Raw genomic sequence first — 19,633 nt, 5'->3', positions numbered from 1 at the left:
GGGAATCTACTGGATCCTGAAGACTGGACAGCAGACTTGAAGAAAAAGGCATCAACAGAAAATAAAGCGATCAACACTCTACAGTGTGGATTGACAAGAGAAGAATTGAACAGAGTCGGTCCACACAAAAACGCTAAAGAGCTATGGGACAAATTGATCGAACTGCACGAGGGAACGAGCGACGCCAAGGTAACAAAACGAGACCTGCTTTTAAATAAAATTTTTAATATAAAAATGCAGGAAGGTGAAACGGCGAATCAGCTCCACGCAAGAATCAAGGACATCCTTAACGGGCTTCATGCGATAGGCCACCAGATGGAAAATAGAGACTTAATAAGGTACGCATTAAATGCTTTTCCACGTAATAGTTTGTGGGCATCAATCGTAGATGCCTACAAAATCTCTAAAAATCTTTCTAAATTAAAATTAGATGAGCTTTTCTGTGAATTAGAATTACATGAACAAACTAATGCTGGAGCCGAAAAAGGTATAGCTTTATTTGCAGGTTCCTCCAAAGAAAAGAAGAGCAAGCCTGAGTATGAAGAAGATCCCGACCAAGACTCCGAAGATGAAGAACACCTGGTGAACCTGGTAAGAAAAATGTTCACCAGGAGAAAAAGGAGCTTCAGCACAAAGGACCTTCAGAAGATCAGTTCTCCCTCAGATCAAAAGAACGTGACTTGCTTCGGCTGCAACAAAAAGGGACATTACAAGAACGAATGCCCAAAACTGAAGTTAGATAAACCGAAGCCAAAGAAGGCCCTCAAAGCAACGTGGGACGACTCCTCGGACGAATCGGAGGAAGAAGAGCAGAAACATCAGAGCCACCTCGCACTGATGGCCCGCGAAGCTGAAACAGAAGACGAGTCGGAAGATGAAGACGGGTCTGAACCCGAAACAAGCCACGAGTCCGTACTCGTTTCCGAAGGCCCGAATGAGGTATATTTTAATTTAAACAAAAAAATTTTTAGAATTATTTCCTGTTTAAATAGTAAATTAATTAAAATAGAAAATGAAAACAAATCACTTCTTTAGGAAAATCAAGACCTCAAGGAACAAATAAAAAATTCGAATCCAACTCAAGATCTAACACTTGAGGAGGAGAATTTATCATTAAAAAATGAAATAAACAATTTAAAGGAGATGTTAGAAAAATTCACAACAAGATCAAAAAATCTAGACTTAATCCTAAATAATCAAAAGGCATGCTATAATAAAACCGGACTAGGACATAAGTCAAATTCAAATAAAACCTTCAAATCATTAATAACCCAATACAAATCAACCAATCTAGCTTGGGTTCCGAAAGCGTGCTTAACCACGCAAATAGGACTTAATTAATATTATATACCTAAAGAAAAAATACATTATATAGACTCGAATAAACCAAACCAAAATCCAAAATACAAACCTAAATTAAGTTCAAAATCTAAACACCTTAATCAACAAAATAATCACCAAGTTAACTATAACTATAAAAGGAATCGACACAAACCTAAAACCAAAATTTAAATTAATGGCCAATAATTCAGAGGCTCCAGAATAGCTGGCACCTCCAAAAGTCTTACTAACCCGGCAGGGTAATTAGGATTAGTTAAAAAGAGACTAAGTTTAACTTGAATCAATGATACTGGTGAAATTTTTTGGATGATAGTACGTTAGGAAAACTTGGGCATCGCATGTCTAGAAAGATATGGTTTCGATCTGGTGCATTTGGCCAAGTGGAACTGACCGAAGCTACCCTTAAATGGATCCTAATCAGTTAGACCAAGGTTTAGTACTAAGCTCCGTGGATAGGACTATTCGGAAAACCTCGAAAGGTTGGTTACTTCTAATGACGTCCATGTGACTCACCAAGCTTAGAAGTTTATCCGAAGAATGCCTGTTTGTAGAGACCAAAACTAAACCTAAATCTAACACAAGTTAAACCAAAACTCAATAATTAAAAATCTAATTTCATCTCGCAAAATCATAGGATTCCCTGATTGATAATATAGATCGGGTGAGATGAATAAGGCTTAAATTTTAATTTTAAACTTAAAAATTAATTTCAAAATTTTAATTTTAAACTTAATTTCAAAACTTTAATTTTAAACTTAAAATTAATTTCAAAACTTTAATTTTAACTTAAAAATTAATTTCAAAATTTTAATTTGTTTTTAACTTAAAAATTAATTTCAAAATTTTAATTTTAAACTTAAAATTAATTTCAAAACTTTAATTTTAACTTAAAAATTAATTTCAAAATTTTAATTTGTTTTTAACTTAAAAATTATTTTCAAAATTTTAATTTTAAACTTAATTTCAAAATTTTAATTTTAAACTTAAAAATTATTTTCAAAATTTTAATTTTAAACTTAATTTCAAAATTTTAATTTTAAACTTAAAAATTTATTTCAAAATTTTAATTTTAAACTTAATTTCAAAACTTTAATTTTAAACTTAAAATTAATTTCAAAACTTTAATTTTAAACTTAAAATTAATTTCAAAACTTTAATTTTAAACTTAAAAATTAATTTCAAAATTTTAATTTGTTTTAACTTAAAAATTATTTTCAAAATTTTAATTTTAAACTTAATTTCAAAATTTTAATTTTAAACTTAAAAATTATTTTCAAAATTTTAATTTTAAACTTAATTTCAAAATTTTAATTTTAAACTTAAAAATTAATTTCAAAATTTTAATTTTAAACTTAATTTCAAAACTTTAATTTTAAACTTAAAATTAATTTCAAAACTTTAATTTTAAACTTAAAAATTAATTTCAAAATTTTAATTTTAAACTTAAAATTAATTTCAAAACTTTAATTTTAACCTAAAAATTAATTTCAAAATTTTAATTTGTTTTTAACTTAAAAATTATTTTCAAAATTTCAATTTTAAACTTAATTTCAAAATTTTAATTTTAAACTTAAAAATTAATTTCAAAATTTTAATTTTAAACTTAATTTCAAAATTTTAATTTTAAACTTAAAAATTAATTTCAAAATTTTAATTTTAAACTTAATTTCAAAATTTTAATTTTAAACTTAAAAATTAAACTCCAATTTTAAACTTAAAATTTTGTCTGGTCATAAATAAAAAGACTAACGTTAAATCCTACTTACTGTAGGAAACCAAGTGGATTTTGGACAGTGGTTGCTCCAAACATATGACTGGAGATCACACCAAGTTCACTCAACTCACTTACAAAAGCTTAGGAACAGTTGCCTTTGGAAACAACGGCAAACTCAAGGTAATTGGTATAGGTAATATTGAATTAAAAATAGACTTTATAATTACAAATGTTTCACTTGTTGAAAATTTTAAATACAACCTTCTGAGTATAAGTCAATTATGTGATACTAGATATAAGGTTAAATTTCTATCCACAGAGTGTTTAATCAAACATCTAGATACTCCCACCATAAGCCTAAAAGGTTTTAGAAAAGACAACATCTATGCCATCAACTTAACCACTTCTTCCATTAAGTGTTACTTAACAAAAAAAGAAGAAACATGGTTATGGTATAGAAGAATGTCTCACACCAACTTTCGAAATATAAGTAAACTAAATGGACTTGTGAGAGGCTTACCAAAATTACCTAACTTAGATTCAACCATATGTAATGCTTGTCAACAAGGTAAACAAACTAAATCCACTCACAAACAAACAAATCAACCACAAACTAACTCAATATTAGAACTTCTACATTTAGACCTTTTTGACTCCCATGGAGTCAAATCTATAAATGGAAACTTATATTGTTTAGTAATTATAGATGATTATTCTAGGTTTACTTGGGTAAAATTCTTAAAACATAAAGATGAAACTTTTGAAATTTTTATAAATTTCTGCAAACAAATTGAAAATGAAAAAGATATTAAAATTAAAAGAATCAGGAGTGACAATGGGGGAGAATTTAAAAATCACAACTTTAACAGTTTTTGTCTTGAAAATGGTTACCATCATGAATTTTCATGCCCTAAAACCCCCCAACAGAATGGGATTGTAGAAAGAAAAAATAGAACCTTACTTGAAGCCTCTAGAACAATGTTAAATGAGTATAACCTACCTAAATACTTTTGGGCAGAAGCTGTTAGTACAACCTGCTATGTACAGAACAGAACTACAATAAATAAAACCCATAACAAAACCTTCTTCGAAATATTTTATAATAAACAACCCAATATAAAATATTTTAAAGTGTTTGAGTGCCCAGTTTTCATCTTAAATACAAGAGAACACTTAGGAAAATTCTCCTCTAAAATTGAAAATGGAATTTTTTGTAGGATATTCCCTAAATAGTAGAGGCTATAGAATTTACAATAAGGTTACCTTAAAAATTGAAGAAACTACTAATGTAAAATTTGAAGAAACTAAACAAAACTTAGAACTTACACAACCACCTGAATTTGTTCCAGAAACCAACCAAACTCTAAGTCATGAAGAAGAGGAACAACATCAAGAAAATGAACCCCCTAGAACTATAAGAGTGAATCCCAACCATCCAACTGATCAAATAATTGGTGACCCAGACCTAAGAGTTCAAACCAGATCATCTTTTAGAAACTTGAGTCAAATCTCCTTAATTTCAAAAATAGAACCCAAAACAGTGGATGAATCCCTACTAGACCCAGACTGGATTATAGCTATGCAAGAAGAACTAGCCCAATTTGAGCGTAATGAAGTTTGGGACCTAGTACCACCACATAAGAATAAGAAAATAATAGAAACAAAATGGGTATTCAGAAACAAATTAAGTGAAACTGGGGAAATTACTAGAAATAAGGCTAGGCTAGTTGCCAAAGGGTTTAGTCAGGTTGAAGGGCTTGACTATGATGAGATCTATGGCCCAGTAGCCAGATTAGAATCCATTAGAATGTTACTAAGTTATGCAGCCCATAAGGGATTCAAACTATACCAAATGGATGTTAAGTCTGCCTTTCTTAATGGACTAATTAAAGAAGAAGTTTATGTAGGTCAACCTCCTGGGTTTGAAAGTCTAGAACACCCTGATTATGTATTTAAGTTAAAGAAAGCGTTATATGGGCTTAAACAAGCACTCAGGGCATGGTATGAAAGGCTAACATCTTACTTAACATATAAAGGATTCAACCAAGGTCAAATTGACCCAACCTTGTTTGTTAAATCATTAAATACAGACATATTTATTGCACAAATATATGTAGATGATATAATATTTGGTTCAACAAATTCAGATTTTTTAGAGGAATTTATTAATCTAATGGAAAAAGAATTTGAAATGAGCCTAGTAGGAAAATTAACTTATTTCTTAGGATTACAAATCAAACAAACAAATGAAGGAAATTATATTTATCAACACAAATACACTAAAGAATTACTTAAAAAATTCGGGATGGAAAATACAAAAGAAATAAAAACACCTATGACAGTAAACACAATCTTAGATAATGACCCAAATGGAAAATCAGTTGACTTAAAATATTATAGGAGTGCAATAGGTAGCCTACTGTACTTAACTGCAAGCCGACCTGATATTTTATTTGCAGTTAGTATGTGTGCTAGATACCAAACTTGTGCTAAGGAATCCCATTTGACACAAGTTAAAAGAATTTTTAGATATCTTAAAGGAACAACAAATGTAGGAATTTGGTATCCTAGGACCAATAATTTTGAACTAATAGGGTATTCTGACTCAGATTATACTAGATGTAAATTAGACCGCAAAAGCACAAGTGGTGGATGCCAATTATTAGGTTCATCACTTGTTAGCTGGTTTAGTAGAAAGCAACATTGTGTTGCTCTATCTACAACTGAGTCAGAATACATAGCTATAGGTGAATGTGTTGCACAATTATTATGGATGATGCATACTCTAAAAGATTTCAACTTAAACATCACAAATGTAAAAGTATTAATTGACAATATAAGTTCAATTAACTTAACCAAGAACCCTGTGCATCATTCAAGAACCAAACATATTGAAATTAGGCACCACTTTTATCAAGGATCATGTTACTAAAGGTGATATTGAACTCAAATACATTGAGTCCAAATCAAATTTAGCTGACATTTTCACAAAACCACTCCCTGAAAGTGAGTTTAACAACTTACGTCGAAAATTAGGGATGTGCTCAATAGACTAGGATTTTTTTAAAAATTGTTTTCAAAATAAATGTTTTCAAATTATAAGTTAAACTTGTTTGTTTTCAAAACTTTCCTATTTTTAGTTTTTCAAAAACAGTTTTGGTCTTAGACTAGTTTTGAATCCTTAGAAAGCATGTACCCATAGGACTAGTTTTTGAGCATCTCACCAACACCTTAGGTTTACCTTGCTTGTGTTTGACAAACATAGAAAGGGGTGAGATGCATAGGCCAACTGTCTGGACTTAAGATGCTTATTTCAGTGCATCAGCATAAGTCTGGACGTTAAATACAAATCAGACAGTAATCAGATTAAGATCATCAGTCAAGTCAAACACTGACTGTTTATAATCACCTTAATCTGACTAACCAAGTGAACGCTACTATCTTCTGATAGTTAGTTAGTACCTAATTGGTTAGACAGCTGTTTAAATTTAAGTATCAAGTTCAGGGGGAGAAATTAATTAAAATTCTGTGTGTTTGAAAAATGCTTTTTAAAACTAACTTATGTCTGAACATTAGTTTACAAAAAGTTTAATTTAACTAAGTGTTTGAAAAACTTGGAAGTTTAATCCCACCTAATTTTTAAACCTGATTGCAAATTTAAACTTATTCAGCTTTGTAACATATGCTTGAAAATTAAACTTTCCAAATTTAGCTCTTATCAAATTTATTTTGGCAAATTTAATCTTACTTGTTTGCTTTGAAAAATTGAAGTTGAATTTTTTTTTTTGAAAAGTAAATGTTACTTAAACTTGAAAAGAAAATTTGAAAAACCTGATTTAAAAATTTTACACGCTTGAAAAGTTAAACTTGATTAACTTTAAATTTATACTTTTCAAAATTCAACTTGTCTCCCCCAAGTCAACTTGATTTTTTTTACTTGGATTTAAAAATTGTACTTTTATCTTTGAATTTTGAACCAAACTCAGATATTTTTTTCAAGATTAGCTGTGCTTATTTTTTACAGTAACTCTACACTATGATTGCTTACCCTTGTTTTTTTTGATGAATGCCAAAGGGGGAGGGTTAGGTGGTTAAGTTAGATAAACCAAAATTGAAAAACACTAAAACTAACTTTAAAACCGATGTACATGTTTTTTGCGTTCTTTCACTAACTTAACCAGGTTGTCATTCAATCAAAAAGGGGGAGATTGTTGGTGCGGGTAGCACTAACGGTCTAACCTAGGTTTTGATGAATGACAAATAGGTTAAGTTAGTTTTGTTGTTGTCTGACACTTTGATCGAGTGTGCAGGGGAAGTCCAGACAGGTCGACGGGCTGACCGGATGTCTGGCACGAAGTCCAGCTAGGTCGACGGGCTGACCGGATAGCTGGCGAGAAGTCCAAGCGGGTCGACGGGCTGACCGGACGCTTGGCGAGAAGTCCAGCTAGGTCGACGGGCTGACTAGATAGCTGGCGAGAAGTCGACGGACTGACCGGACGTCTGGCAGGTAAGTGAGGTAAGTCATTGGAGGGGAGTGACTGCGAGGACGCGTTCCCGGGAAGGGAACATTAGGCGTCGATCCGGCTTAGATCCATTTCGGATATCTAAGTCGAGATCGTGACTAGATTCCGGTCTCGGAAAGACGGAATCTAAGTCATATTTTTACTGTTAATTCTATTTCATAAATTGTGCTAACAATCTGTGTTGCAGAATACATATGTGACTCGGACTAACTCTGTTTTGCAGGAAAGGAAGTTTCTGGAAACAGGAGGTCCGGGCGCCCGAAAGGGATTCGGGCGCCCGGAGGTGAATTTTATCCAGGCCGAGTCGTCGCCACGTGGAGTTCGCTGATTAGACCTGCCACGTCGCACCAGGGCGCCCGGAAGGGATCCAGGCGCCCGGAGCAGCATATAAAAGAAGCCCCAGGGATGGAGCTTCTTCAACAATCAATCTGAGAACTCTTCTACTGCTGGTCCTGATGCTCTACGTTCCTGCGACGCCAACAAAGCTCCGACAAAGTGCTCCTTCGGTTTTTAGTTAATTTCTTTGTCGATATTACTTTGTTTCACTAGCATTTCCTGTATTCATTTTGTAATTATATTCGAATTGCTAGTGATTGCCCAACGAAAGTGGTCAAGGACCACGGGCCTTCGAGTAAGAGTCGTCACAGGCTCCGAACGAAGTAAAAACAACTGTGTTCATTTACTTTTCCGCTGTGTAGTTTTACTCGACTTTTCGAATCGATATTCCCCCCCCCCCCCCCCCTCTATCGAACGATCACGGTCCTACATAAGTTACATATAAAGCAAATGGCAGCATGTGTAAGTTACTTAAAAGTTTTACATGATGGACAGGTAATGTTGAGTGTGACATTCTTTGACGGAATTGAGGCATTTTATGCATGTTGGGGATTGTTGTTAGTTTTTTTCATCGAAATTTACATGCTCTAATCAAATTTATATCTTTTTTGTAAATTAATATTATTCAGGTAAAAGAAAAGAAAATTCATGGTAGCCGGCTCTTCATCAGCATCATCTTTCACTCGATGATGCATGAACGATGAGGAATGTGAAGCTCCCCACATATTATGTTATTGTAGGTTATGAGCTATTCTCCAGACATTATAGACGGAATCCAATCCAGGAAGGCGATTTTTTTTCATGTCTAAATTTTAGAGTAAGTTTTCATTATACTAACACGGTGTTGTGAGTTTCTTGATTATTGAGTTTTGGTTAAGTTGATTTGAAATTTAGGAAAGAGAATATGGCTTCTTCTTATGGCATGACCTAGAACCGTCAGAGAGAAGTAATGTAATTATTAATAAGTTGAAGAAGGATAACAAAAAATTAAAGTTGCAAATTAGTGAATTGAAGAAGTGTACTAGCTACGAGAGTGCAGTTGAATACAATGATATTTTGGATGATGGGAACAACAATCATGTAACTATGCAGTTCAATGATGAAATATGTTCATTGAATAGGAAATTTAGAGTTGCTATCATTGTAGAGGTATGTACCTAGATTGTGATGATGGAGATGTGGTTGATGTAACTTGTTTTATGATATAACTTGACATTTTGATATAACTCTAAGTGATGTAACTTGTTTTGTTATGCAAAATGAATTAGTTCTATTCTTCTAAAACCTTTTCATTCGTTGAGAGGTTTGGAATTTTGGTAAAACTATTATCTGGGAATATGGTGAAACCTTCATGAATTCTTGTTCACTATTAATGTGGTTGTTTGTGTTTGCAATTTGAAACTATGAGCTTCTAATTTATGCTCGCTTGTGAAATATTTCAGATTTTAGTTGATAATCTTTATTATAATTTGATTATCAGTCAAGGATAAATTTATGAATTTAATATTAATTCTATTAGAAACATAAAAAAGCAAACTAGCATTGTAGTTCAATTGACCCCTGAATTAAAAAGAGATGTAGCAACATTGTGGTCAGAGTGAGTTGAGAGACTAACAACAATTTTCAAACAAAAAGTAAACACATCTCCATTGCCAAAAGAGGGATGCAACAATTTAGAAAGTTATGTAAGAGTTTTAAATCTTTAGAAAATTTATGGAAGCTTAAAATGTTAAATAGATAGCTCGATCTTAGCGTTGTCTTCCTTTTTCGGTGTGGATCTATAGTAACAAGCATAGATAACTAGTTAGGCAAAGGCCAAAATGACTCCCGAATCATTTGGAACCTATCAAGAGAGGAAAACATATCAGTAGATAAGGGGAGGAGACCTAGGTGGTCCAACAAACTGCATTAATAAAGCTGACAAGAGAGTGTGAAGGGCACATGTATTCCACGCTTTTTGTCTTAATCATAAGTTTCTACAACACCTACAATATCAAATCCAAAAGATTAGATATATGTATAAACATGATAGAAAGCCACAAAGAATATGTATAATGAGGGCTTCATATATCATTGGGATGCTCTTACTGTCACTACAAGAGGAGAGACATATATACAAATTCCAAAGATAATACAAAGAATGACCACAATGAACGACGTCTTGGTTGTCGTGTGGGTTAATAAGAGCACCAACAATACTACCACTACCATGAAGGCAATCTATATTGACAATATCTTGAGCAACTTCAACTAAATTCCATAATTTAGTTGAATCATGAATTCATGAAGGTTTCACAAGATTCCCGGATAAAAAAAAAAAATCTAAACTCAATGAAAGCAAATTCAAGTTTTATTTATCATTTCTGCAAGCTATACATGAAACTGAGAAAAGAACAAAATACATTGTTGATCAGATAGTTAAGATGCCATGAGAAGGTTACCCATCTACTTTCTAAAACTAGTTTGTATCATCTATAATAGCAGACGAGATTGTCTATTTGGAGTGGAGTTTGACTAGCCATAGGAAGAAAAATATTGCAACAACAAGTGATGCCCAATATTCATCTAGTACACACAAATTCCCCAACAAAGAAAAGAACAAATACTTGAATATACAGGATAATAGAAACTTTCAACAACAATCTGAAGCATAGTCTCCTCAACAACTTCACAAATTTTCACTTTTGGGTCCTTTGTAGCATTATTCTAGGTAATATGTCGAAAAATAACTAAGATGAGATGGTTGATGCACCTATATCATAACAGTAAAGCATTATCAAATATATATTCAACCGTAAGCGGTTAAAGAAATAAACTAAATGACTAAATGGGAATTACACAATGTTTTAATCAAAAAATTTACAGGTACTACCTATATTGTTCTCTTTAATCAGTCATCTTTTTAACTAATTCTAACTAAGTTTAATCAGGTACTGCCTGACAGGTACTTTCATATTGTTGTTAGATTCCCACCTAATTCTGACTAAGTGCTAATGAGATTCATTTGCATATGTTTGAATGATTAGGTTTTGGAAGAGCTCCCATTTGAAGCTAAAACATCTAAGGGCTATACTGTAGATCGTAATCCAACTGACCTTCCAAAGGCACATGGAATTCCTTCACCTTTCTATGCAACTAATATGAATCTAGGTTCATAGCATACAACTCCCCCAAATTCAAGATTTTGAAAACTCAACTTCTCCAGTGTTAAGTATTGCTAGCCCATTCATTTATGAAGTTAATGGTTTTGTACATACCCTATAGTTAGCACATGAAGCTTCCATACGCTAATTCAATTTTTGTTGGGCAGATTAAAGTATTTTTATAGTTGTTTCTTCTACCAGATAATTCAATTCTTCAGTGAGCTCAATATCTTTGAGTTGACACTAGTTCTATTGTTTTGCTTCCTGTATAGTAATTCTTTTCAATTACAAAATATTGTAAAAAAATCTTAGTAATGCATAATATGGCTGTTGGTAAAGCATTATCAAATATATACTCAATCGTAAACTATTAAAAAGATAAGCTAAATGACTAAATGATGTAACTTGTATAAAAAATAAATATCAGTAGTAAACTAGGTCATCTAATCAAAGATTATAAACTTGTATGAAAAATAAATACTTGAGAAAATTGTAATGCCAATAATGATGGAAATTGATTCTCAGTTATACTAAAACTACCAACAGAGCTACTAATTGCTGGCACAAAATGTATATGCTAAAACAAGAAAATAAAATACTATCTTAGATAGTTATAACATAAATTATCTTAGATTAACATAAATAAAACAAATACCAACTTGATGATTGATCCCGATCATATTATATGATGGCCACGCTGGAAATAGTTTGATCTACACCCTGTGTTATATAAAAAAAATGATTTAAGTTGTTCAAATTTAACAACAAATAATACCAAATAAACAAAAATTTGGAAGTTATGGAGTAGAAACCATTACAATCGTTCAAGCTTAGTTTGTTTTCCTCGCTGCTTTTCTTTTTCTTGAAATCTTCTCTAACCCACATTTCAAAAAAAATATATAGATCCGCTACATTAACGACCCCCCTAGTGCCGACCCCACAACTCTAACCCACCTTTCAACCTCTTACTTGACATTGTTTTTTTTCTTTGTTTTAATCCCTTTCACTCCAATAGAGTTCCCTTCACCATAATCAAATTTCCAGGATTCTTGGCTCACTTTTGATTGTTAGACATTTGATTCATTAACTTGTAACTTATCATTCACCCTTTTACACAAGCTCAACATAGCATCTTTAATAAACTTGTAAGTGTCATCCCTTTTCGCTGCCTTGGTAATCAATTGAACATTCAACCTACACAACTCTTTGTATCGCATGTTTTAAATTACTTTTGGATCCAAACTATCATTGTTAGCCATTGAATCATTAACTCCAAAATATCCAATTTTTTACTTTTCTCGTCCACCTTTTCAATACATACTCACTTGGAATCTTCATGATTTTTTTCCATGTAAATATTTTCAGAATATGAGAACACAAAATTTCAGCAAATTCATATTTTTTACAACTACACTCAATTTTTTCACACTTTTTATCAAGTGTAACTATATGATAGTTTTTCTTTTTATAAGGAGTAACTTTATATTTTATAAATGTATCAACATCCTCACAACTTTCTAGACTAGAATCATGAGATAAACATTACTCCTGTTGAAAACACTTGTATGCCTCAAGAGTATAAATTTCACTAGCATGCTTTAAAATCTCAATTGAAAACATTAATTACCGAAGTAGACGCACGTGAAGTAAAAGGGTAAATTTTTTACTTCACCTCATGTTACCAAAGTCTATCACCGGTTCAAAACCGGTTCAAAATCGAATCGTTTTCGAAGTAAAAAAACTTTATTACTTCATCAAGACCAATAAAAATACCGAAGTAATTCATGATATATTACTTCATAGGTTACGTTGTTTGACGAAGTAAAATATGTATACGACTTCACATGTTTTAAATTTTGGTGCAGTAAATATTTTATTTTACTTCCATATAATTTGACTTAGTCGAAGTATATATTATTGTATTACTTTATCGTAGTATAGAAGTAATAGAGCATATTTTACTACAACAAATAAATTCAAATGTAGCGAAGTAATTTATACGAACTACTTCCCAAATTTGATCAGTAGTAAAGTAAATAATTTCTTTAACTACGCCACTATTTAAATGTATTGTAGTTTTTTGTGTTGTATTACTCCATCATTTATTTATACCGTCGAAGTAATTGACAATATTTTACTACAATACAATTTTAATTGATCAAAAGAATATATGATAATATGTTACTCCAACACAATATTTTTCACAATCAAAATTGAACAATTATATCATAAATATGTATCAAATACAATCCAAAAGTGTATTCATAAAAGACATGTTTAACCATAACCCAAAAGTTTTTGTATCCATAAATCTCTAAATACAATCCAAAATTTATATCACAACCTACACTTAAGCACATATATAGAAGTAGACGAATTCGCTTCATTCACTTCTGACTTCATCATACTGAGATTGATTGTAATACTGTTTGTTTTTTGATGTTGCAAACTGAAACATAAATAGAAGTTTGAGAGTCAATGTAAAATGATTCAATATTTCATAAAGAAGATATTTTATAAAGAAGAAATTTACCTTCATCTTCAATTGGGGATATTCATCCAAGACTATTTCTTTCATGTACCGCATTACACAATATCGACATTCAACACCACCTTTTTGTTTTAGATTACCCTAATCAAATTGAAAATGTCATCAATAAGTCATAATCCAAACAATAAGAATTATTAATTGATGTCTAAATACATAGTCACAATACATACCGCCAATTGTTTAAAACCAGGTCCTTTTGAAATACCCCTTGATGCATTGTATAACTTGACCCCACTACATTGTAAAAAATAGAAAGTTATTTTATCAACCTCTAATGAATTTAATGTATATATTCACAATCAACATAATCTACTACCTACTTGGTCACAATAGTTTGTCAAGCATGATCTCGGTTCCAATTACTCAAAGAGTCCAATAAATATATCATATTCTTATCTTCATTAATTATAGTCAGGATCCAATGGTACATGCACAAATGAAAATATAACATTGACTAGTATGTAGTAGAAATTTATAAATAATTAAAATCTTACCCAGTGTTGTATGGAATGAAGCAGATACTATCTCTGTTTGATGCTCTCAACTACTCAGCAATATGTTGTGACAATTTACTGTCTTCTTCGCCCACACCACATGTTGGTATGTGACCAGGATCCACAAATGAGACATACTCAGCTCTATTTTCTTTCTTCAAGTATTTGTAAAGGTAACTACAAGATAATTGCAAGGTAATGATAAAGTAATGACAAATCTAAATATGCCCCATGTAGATCAAAGAAAAAGCATGTGAATAAATATTGCAAACAAAGCATAGCATTTGAACAAATATTGTATTTAAGATAAACATACCCCATGTAAATCAAAATTTGCCTAGCACCTATCTCTTCAAGTATTTAAGGTGTTGTAAGCAACCTCCTCGATACCATTTTATTGTTTAACAGAAAACCTGTCCATCAAGATTCTGCCCAAGAAGCACCATGTGATATAGTGAACAGTTTTAGGTAAATTATATCATCAATCTAGAACTAGATACCATGATGAATGTAAATGCAGGAGAGATTGCATATGTGCCTTGATGATACTAATCTAGAAAAGATTGTATCTCAGTGTAACTAAAATGACAAGAAACTAGTAGCTAAACCTCTGGAGTTGAACCATTAGGCCACGCGTTTAGGCAGATCCTCTTGTTTCATAGACTAATTTTTATCATATGATTTTCACATAATGACTAACATGAGCAATATGTTTATAGCATCAGTTGACTTCTATGACAAATATGATTAAGGTGAATTTAGCTGGCATGTTTTCCTAGATTTGAATAGAGTGTATACCTATAAGTTATTAGCTTTGTCCTGTTAGTAAAGGCGTTATCAAATCATTTCCCATAGTAACCAAATTCAAGTATTTGGATAAACAATGCATGGATTTCCATAAACAAGCAGGTCACATGCACCTCAATTACAACACAGATAATGGAAAATAACTAGTTAACGAAGATTACCAATTTTCTCCTATTTCTTTGCCAATGCTCTAATTGTTCCTGTTGTGTACCTTTCGGTATGGAAGGTCATTCATTATTCTGTGAAGACCCAGTGATGTCTCTTTCACTAGAAATATCCTTTTCTTGCAAATTTGGAAAATTACTACAGTGCAATGGTTTGCATAATCCAAAATCTGACAGCTTTAGGTGCCCATATCTATCAAGCAATAGATTGTCAGGCTTGAGATCCCTGGTAAGAGAATTTTACAGCTTTTAAATATTATGACAAATTAGGTCAGCAAAACATTTTTTTGAGTTATTCCACAAACCTATTAATGTAATCATGTTTATGGATAGATTCGATCAAAATAAAGATATTAAAGTAAATAAATAAAAGTTAAAAAATACTACATGCAACTCAAAATGTAAAATGCATGGAACTTCAATTTGTCTATCAAGAAAATTAGAAATGCTGTATCAAGAAAATTAGTAAGATTAAACAATTGATTTTTTGATAAATTTATAGAGGTGTCGAGGTTGAGTTAATCTGCAATTCAAATAAGTGACGAAGAATATGTCCTCCTCTTGTTATGTTGGCTAGGACTCAAGTTGCATCAGCGAAGAATTGGGTACATCGGTTGAGTTTTCCTAAATCAACCTTATTTGACAAAATTACATTTATTTCAAATTTTCCTCTAAATTTGATCAAGTTTCAATTAATTCCATCTATTTCACAGTACAAGCTAACTCATTTCCAAGTGATTTCTTGAAATCTTATTTTTTGAAATTCTGCCAAAAATCTTTATGTATCTATTTCTCTGGAAAAATCATTTCACCCTTTACCAATAGCAATCTAAGCAGAATTACTATATTGATATTGGTTGATGACAATCATGGTGGCAATACAAGAATAGAAATGTGTAAATGACAATATATTAGGTAGGAGATATAATAATATCAAAAAAATGAGGCAGTTCCAATTAGGCAACAGATGAAAACGTGAAAGCAGTTCCAATTTTGCAAAATAAAAATGTTGCAATTCCAATTAGGCAAAAATGTACAAGAATAGAAATGTGTAAACAACAAGTACAAAACGTAAAACAAATTAGGCAGCACCAATTTTACATTTACTATAAAAAAATTCAACTTAGAGAAACTAGATAAGTAAAATGATAGATATTAAAACGTCTCTTAAAACAAAAAAAAACAAAATAAATAAATGGTAGTTATTAATATGAGATGCTAACACCACACATTTATACAACAGATGGAATTATATGGATTTTTTTTCAAAAAAAAGAAGAATTTTTAGCATGTAAGGTAATAGAATCAAACAAGCAAAAAAAAAAGAAAGGAAAAGGATAATAATTATTCCACACCCTCCTCAAAATTAAGAGAGGATGGCGACCTCAAAATTAAGGATAATATGGGGTGCTAACTATAGGGAAGGAGATGCCCTAGGGTAGGAGATGCCCTAGGGTATGAGATGCCAGAAACCATGGGTAGAAAACCAACCCGGTTGACGAGTTGATGGCGCTGCAGGATCGAATTGGTTAGAGACGGTGATCTCAAACTCGAAATGCTAGAAAGTAGTTGCCTCTTCTTCCCGTGGCCAGGAAACCTCAAAAACAAAGACACGATGCTGCAGGGAAAGGAAAGAAGGGGTTGGGAGAGGGAAGACACACGCGATCGAAAGGAAAGGTCGAGGCGGTGAAGAAATCACTTGCCGCCTCTTCTTCTTGTGACAAAGGAGATGATGAGTGCTCGGCGGAGTTGGGGCGGCGAAGATAGAGTTATGCGGGGGAAATAATCCTAAGTTAATAGGGTTTTATCAAATGAATAGTTTAAAAACAATAAATTTATTAATTTATTAATAAATAGAAAAATATTTTAATAGGTTCAGACTTATTACTTCGTATGTAAATATGTGAATTTTATTTCAAGACTTATTACTTCATCAAATATATAATATGAAGTAAAATATCAATAAAAATTAGTAGTGAACTCACAATTTTTAATCTATGAAGTCTAAAATAAAATTGACTTCATTAAATTTATTATCGAAGTTTATTATCATATATTACTTCGTATTTATAAATTGCCGAAGTAACCTATGACGAAGTCTATACTCGATTTTCACATAGTGATATTAAATATGGAATAGTTGTATTTTATCTAAAATCAACTTTTAATTCCTCATATCGACGATTATCAACGAGTCTTTGGAAGTAATTGAAGAAGTCTAAAAACTTATGTTTATAAATGACATATTTTTTCACAATACTATTCATGCTCTCACTTCTTTGAGTTGTAGTTATATCTGCGCAAAACATTTATCGCCCATATACTAAAGCCCATTTTTCCTTGATGTTGTACATGTGTCTCAACCAATCATTATCTTCAAGTGCATGCTTGTCTAATATCATGTTCCATGTTGAAATAAAATCTCTCTCTTCATTAAAATCATATACACATGAGGTAAAATCTTTAGCAAAGTCTCTAAATTGAGAAAAAACTCCACTCAACTGTATGACAACATTTTGATAAATGTGTCAAATGCACAAACGATGATGTGTTTCAAGTAATCTGGAAGCTAACGCTTTTGCCATTACTGCATCTTGATATGTAAGAATATCAATTGGTTTTTTCTCACTCATAGCTCTAGTTAATGCATCAAACAAATACTCAAAAGTTAAACTGATTTCATCATATAATAAAGCTGCACCAAAAAGTATGAATTGTTTATGATGATTAACACCTACAAACAACACAATTAGCCAACCTTCATTGTTCTTTTTGTAGGTTATCTCAAAACAAACAACATATCTAAAATTAGCATAATCAGATCTCATCTTAGCATCAGACCAAAAAATATTAGTAATCAAATCATTTTCATCAACTTGAATAGCATAAAAAAATAGAATCATTGAACTGTATTTTCTGCAAATACTCCAATACACCGCCTATATATCTAACTCTCATATTTATTGTTCTTTTGAATCACAAGTAGTTTTTGTAATCCTCAGGAATAAATTATAAATTCTCCCTCCCACCTACTTGCCTCACCATAAGATTATGAGATGCTTTTGAGGGGATTCCCACATCACTTGCCATCTCAATCTATATCGTTGCAGAAGAAGATATATACCTATGACTTTTATAGAGGTGCATTTTGTTTGGACTTTGAGAGATAATGATTATGCTCTTTAACAAATTGCACCAAAGTAGACTTGCTTTTTTTTATTACTAATCTTTATTTTAGTCTCACAATCAAACCTTGTTTCATCATGACTTATTTTGCCATAAAGTTTTTGTTTGTCTTTTCCTCTTTTACCTTGGTCACAACAATAAAAAACTCTATTAAGTAATTTACCCAATTTACCATTGTGGATTTTACCTCTCCTTACACAAATCCAACTTTTTTAGCATATGTCAAATAAAATTGATATGCATCTTCTTTCGTCTCAAATTCTAGCTACATTTATGGTATCCAACCTTATCATTGTGGATTCTTCTGTCTCAATGTTCAAGCCTATAACAACACTCAAACAAAGTAAAATGTCTAAAAAGGAAAATTCAATATATTGAAGCTCAATACATTCCCAATATGAATCTTATTACTTTTATTAATAACAACAAAGTCACCTTCCCAACTATCTTCATTTCTTTTAAAATTCAAATGATGATAACTCGTAGATTCACCCTCCATAATAATTACTTTGATCATGTAGAAAAAAATAGTGAATTTAGGGCTAAAAAATAGCAACAAAAGAAGTATCTAAAAAGAACAATTTTAATTAAAATTTTTGTATGTACAACTTCTCTTAAAACAACGACAAAAGAAGCATCTAACATGTTCCAATCATTTGGCACTTCACAAAGGAACTATATATTTATGCCAGCTAAATGTGAAAGAGTATCTCATCCTTTTTCCCTAGCTTTATCTATTAAATGTACCAAATTTAGCATACATTGAATCTTGGTTTGCATGTTTGTTGGGTTATTAAATTTAAAAAGCAAAGTAATTTTATGCATGAACTGTAGTAGATTTTGCTCATAAGAATGTTCAACACCTTATGAATTTTATATTCATAATCTCTATTTATTTTCAGGTGTGTAGTATAAAAATTTTAGAAAGATAAAATATAGAAATCTGACGAGGCTAAAATCAGGGCAAAAGATGAGATTAGGGTGAAATACTACCTGAAAATCAACTGACAAAGCTCGAAGCTTGGGCCGTCGAAGGTCGAGGGCAGGGCCTCAGAGTTGGCCGTTGTCATAGGAGTTGGAGAACTAGGTTGTCAACGGTGGATCGCGATGGGCTTTGCTCAAGGAGGTTGCAGGAGGACCGCGAGAGGTTAGGGAGTCCGCAGGAGGTGGTTTTTCATCGTCTTTCTCGATCGTGGTGGATTTTGCTTAGGGAGGCACAGGAGGTGTTTGTTCGCAAGAGATTAGGTGGCAAAAGGCGAATACGCTCGCCCCCAGCGTCCCTCCAACCCGTCTCAGGGTCAATACGGAGGTTCGCACGAGAGATTAGGGAGTCTGCAGGAGGTGGTTTTTCATCACTTTTCTAGACCGCGGTGG

This window comes from Zingiber officinale, chromosome 10B, assembly GCF_018446385.1.
Source record: "Zingiber officinale cultivar Zhangliang chromosome 10B, Zo_v1.1, whole genome shotgun sequence".
NCBI lineage: Eukaryota > Viridiplantae > Streptophyta > Magnoliopsida > Zingiberales > Zingiberaceae > Zingiber > Zingiber officinale.
The sequence above is the reverse complement of the archived record's forward strand: the minus strand, read 5'-3'. Positions refer to the sequence as shown.